General features: G+C 49.3%; 1 protein-coding gene across 1 annotated transcript in view; it reads left to right on the top strand.

The window, feature by feature from the left end:
• Window positions 1-1360: 1360 nt before the first annotated feature.
• LOC106746426 overlaps window positions 1361-4996 on the top strand; it is a 154084-nt gene continuing 150448 nt past the window's right edge. The window contains exon 1 of the mRNA XM_014623032.1: window positions 1361-1592. The gene's annotated coding sequence lies outside the window, so the exon portion shown is untranslated. The remainder of the gene's footprint in view (window positions 1593-4996) is intronic.

Below are 4996 nucleotides of genomic sequence, written 5' to 3'. Positions count from 1 at the left end.
GAACAAGTTAATAACGAGTTATTAATTTCGCTCCCATCGCCATGAAATTGACATTCCCTTGTAATTAAAGCTTTCGTCGTTAATGCCCGCCTACTGATAATTTTGGCTTCATGATTCATCTGCGATAACGTTAAAATGTAAGAGCTTGAATTTTGCACAGCGATAAGGTCTGATCTTTTTGTTTCTCTCACTATGACGTTAAAGAAAATGAGTAATAAAAAGGAGAGAATATATTATCCTATATCACAGCTAAACGAACGGACATTATATCAAACATTTGTGTTTATAATTATACTTTTCACATACACCACATTCTAATGTATTGTGAAATATTAGATGTATAAATTAATTCTTCAGTTTTATTCATTTTTAATAATTTAATGAAGAAAGATTTTTTCGCTCAATTGTAATTTTAAAGAATCGTCATCTATGTATCAACACCATGTAACATAATTACGTTAATTACATTACAATTATAAATGTAATTACAAAGGTAATCGTAATTATAAATGTAATGTAAACCACGTAACATTGCAAAATGATTTAAATATCATATCAGAAAATAGTAGTGAACAATCTCACTATCAGTGAAATGCATTCGGCACTGCATTCTTTTGGCACTTCAACTGCAAAAAACATTGTTGTAGCCACAAAATCATCTAAGAATTGGCTGCGTTTATCGCTTGACTAAGCTATCAATGAGCGGTCACTGATTATTGATCATAATGACTACGTTTAGAAAACACAACGGATTTGACAACGGTCGAATAATTCATCAACTTTCATCAATTGGTTTCATCAATTGGTAATTGGTTTAAATTTAGGGACGGTAAAGACCAATAATCACTGACCGCTTTGTTGACGCTAAACGCAGCCAATTCCCAGACGATTCGCGAAATGCCAATCACTCCACAGACAATTTCACTTTGCATCTCGCGCACAGTCGGCGGATAAACAATTGGAGCACTATTTGTCCGATAAGTTTCGCAACGCATTCCACGTCCGAGACAGAATATATTTCTTAACAATTCTCGAGAGATAAACATTCTCCTATCAGACACGTTGCCAAGCTCATGGGGGGGAAAAAAGAAAGGAAAAAAAGGCTGTTGCACCTATTTGCCTCGCGCGTGACACGTCGGGACGACACGCTCGAGCGTAACCGGCGAGAGAGGGGAAGCGACGATTATTACGAGCGCTTTCTTTCGGGGCGACTTTCGCGCGGGTTCCGCCAAAAGTGCGACCTCGGGGGAGGATAATGGGTCGGCAATCGGAGCGACGGCGCCAGAAGAGGCGCGCGCGAAGTAGAAATGGCCGACTGGGGCAGACTGCGGCCAGCAGCGGTAGTCAGTCGGCGGTCGGAGTCCGCGCGCGACGCATCGCGGAGCGGGTAGACTCGTACGCTCTCGTTCGCTCGGCGTTTGGCTCCGCGCGCGCGAAACCACCGGCGAGAAACACGTGCGTGCGCTTCGCAGCGGGCCCAGTGAAAGTGCGCGCGATCTCGTCGGACGCGCGCGTGCCTCGCTCTCTCCGTCAAGCTCCGTCGTTTTTCCGCTCGGAATCGCGAGTCTCCCCCTACGAGCGAAGCTCCCCACGTACGTGTCCCTCAGGCGAGATAATCGCGCCGCTCGTCCCGCGAAATCTTCGCACTGGGGAGGCGCGCAGGCCGCTGGTGGCGGCGATGGCGCGCGACAAAAATATCCGCGAAAAATCTCGGCAGCTCGCCAGGCGGCCTCGAGAGCCGCGAGCCACCTCTGATAAGATAATCCCGGAGCGCGACGCATCGCGCGGATTTTCAGACGCGACCTGGAGTATCCGCGGAGATACGCCGGACCGGTGAAAGACCATCCGCAAGCGCCGTAAAGTATACGGTAAGATGTAAGCGGTAGGCTGATTATTCGTGGACCGTAAAGAGGAGTAATGACCGTAAATCGTGCAGTAAGTAGCGAATTAATTGACCAATCACGGTCGATTGTTCCAGGACTGTAAGAATCCGATTGGCCAGTTAACTTGCGTCTTACTGCATACTTTACGGCTGTTGCAGGCGGCCTTTAAGAATCCAATCGGTCATTTAGCTTACTGCATACGTCTTACTATATTTTATAGCTATTGTAGATAGTCCTTAAAACTTACGGCGCGTACAAAATCGTAAGTAAGACCGAAGCGGCAAGGAAGCCGACCAATCACAGTCAACTACGCTTCTCACGATCGAAGAATAATTTTGACTGCGACTGATCAATTTGCTCGCTGCTCAGGTCTTACTGCCTTATACTTTCACGTGTGCCATAGGCCTAAGGCCTGTTCTACAACACGCCGTTCGTCAGAGTTCGATGTCCAATGGAAGAATATAGTTTTCGAGAACGCGGCCGATGGTCCAATTAGGAGAGCTCGTTTCTCGAAGAATAAATTCTCTCATTATTGGATCACCGGCTGCGTTCCGAATCCGAAATGCGACTCATCGTATAACAGGCCTTCCTGAGCGCCGACATACGTACGTGCGTGCGTGCCGCGACGATAAACGCACCCTCGACGTCCGATTCGAGGGGCCGTCTTTGGGTTCCTTTTTTACGAGGCCGCGAATCTGCCGAGCGCGGCGTAAAAGCGTCGCTGGCGTTTATGGAGCGCCAAGATTCCTCGGGAATTATGCCGCGCCCGAATGCAGACTGCGACGAGAAAGAGAGTGTAAGAGAGAGAGAGAGAGAGAAAGAAAGAGAGAGTGTGTGTGTGAGAGAGAGAATGTGCGCGAAGAGCGCACGAAAATACGGGGCTATTCTCGAGGAGCGTTCCGCGGCGGAGGCGGCTCTCCGGTTTTCCCGAAAGAATAGCGCGCGCACCCCCCGCAGAAGGAGTATATACGCGCGCCGGGAGATGAGGAATACGCGTCGAGTATTCGGGGCACGCGTGTGTGACAGCGAAAACCCGTTCTCGCCCGGCCGATTCTCCCTCGATTCCCCGGAATTTTCTCCATTTTCTCAACAATAAGCGGTTCTTCTCTCTTGAATTCCGCGTGGAACTCGCGCGGCCCCGGTCGAACGTCGACCCGGCGGGATCTCGTTAAAATATTCGCGTCATTAAATTAATCACCGGGCGTTATACCCGTTGAGACTTGCGAGACCGCCGCTACAGCGAGAGAGGAAACTCCTAAGCGCGAAAGACCGGGGAAAGAGGGTGGAGGGGGGAATTCCACGCACGTACGCGCTTCTGCCGGTGACGTTACAGTAAGGAAATCCGCGTGCTTTTATTAAGCAGCTACGTGGCGTGAATAGTCAATCGTCGATGAGGAACGAACGGGCGGACTCGGGGTGCATTAATTTTTCCCGTTTTCCTAGCGCGCGCATGCGCGATATGTAAAAATTCCGCTAATTATGAATTCCGCCGCGCACCAATTCGCCCGCGTTGGGGGGTTTCCGGCGCTCATGAATAAATAAATTAGCGGGAGTCGTGCGGCAGAAAAATCGAGATAACCACCGACACTGCTTTTCCCCGTAAACGAGTCCGTATAAGATTTACGTAAGGAAAAAACACGTTGATCGCCGGCCGCGTAATTCCGCGTGCGCTACGCGAGGTGAAAGCCGGGAAATATCAACGACACGCGAGAAAGCAGGATCAGCCCGAAAAAAACGGCAGGTGTGCCGCGAAAAAGTCGCCGGTTTTCCGTAGGCGGCGCGGAGTGAAATGTGAAATTTCATTAGAGCAAAATACCTTTCTCGCGCTCGTTAGTCTCCCGCGAGTTTCACGAATTTTCTTAATTACCAACGTGACGGCGGAACGAGAGAGAGAAGAGTGTCACACACGGGTGTCGCGCACGCAAATTCGACGGGGATGTCACACGCGACGCGTTAAGAGGCGAGGAGCGAGTTGAATTATTACCAGCGCGGAGCCGCGACGGAATTCGAAAAGGTGTGGACAGATTTGGTTTTTGCCGGACCTTCTCGCGCGATCATGCATATTCAGCCGCGTTGCCGAAAATGGGACGGACGCGCCCAGCACGGGGAATCACGGATTTTTCGTCATGTGAAAAGTCCCGGGCGCCAAAATTCGCCAAAATTCGCCAAAGATGGCCAACTGGCTGTTATTTCCGCCATTTTCGACGAATGCGGAACATTTTTATGGTAATCGCGGCACCGTTCGATACGCGCTGTCAAAAGTTCCGCGATCAATGCGCGAATCGATGCGCCCGATGGAACAGAAGCCGTAATTATCTCTTGCAATTAACACCAGCCTGAGCTGCGTGAGTTCTTTCTCTGAAAGAAGCTCGGTGAGCGCTCAGTGATTATCGCTGACTGGAGCATTCTTTTAGATTCTTGATAAATCCACGAGAATGTATGTGTTAGTCGCACAAAAAGGTTGCAACACCCTTTCCCGACGAGTTTCGCGATGCATCTCGTATCCGGTATGAAAAAGTATCTCCTGAAAAAGAGCGAAAAACAAATCTCTCTTATTGTAAACGCGATTGGATGACGCGTTCCGAAATTCGTCGGATAAAATGTGCTACAACCTTCCTGCGGCTGATCATACCGAAATTAGGACTGTTCTAACGGCAAACTAACGTGTCCCACGGACGAATTCACTCAGCGGAATATTTCCTATCTCGGCAACAAGAACTGTTTCCTCGCCAGTTGCGAATAATTCGTTAATTACGCCGGCCGAATTCGATCACCGTCGCAACGAACATAGGCGGAATACACAATGACGATCTCGCTGCAACAGCCGAACTATTTTTCTCCCGGTGCAAATTTTCCCGGCCAGTTAACCTTACCGTTTTACCGCATGCGACAATGCTCCTCACCCCGCCGAAATTAATTCTACGTCACACGATGATCGTGAGAAGCTCTCGAGTTTTTTCCCCGGTCTCTACGATATCTCGCGCGCGAAGAAGCACGAGGAATTTTCCGAAGCTTACCTCCGCTAAACCTCCGAGAGAGTAAGAAGTTCCCTCTTAACGGCCTTCATAAGGAAGAAGCCCGCCCCCCCCCCCTCTCTCTTCCCCCCGGAATAA

Source organism: Dinoponera quadriceps, unplaced genomic scaffold (assembly GCF_001313825.1).
Source record: "Dinoponera quadriceps isolate SergipeBrazil2010 unplaced genomic scaffold, ASM131382v1 scaffold566, whole genome shotgun sequence".
Lineage (NCBI taxonomy): Eukaryota > Metazoa > Arthropoda > Insecta > Hymenoptera > Formicidae > Dinoponera > Dinoponera quadriceps.
Note: the sequence above shows the minus strand (reverse complement) of the source record. Positions and strands in the feature narration are given on the sequence as shown.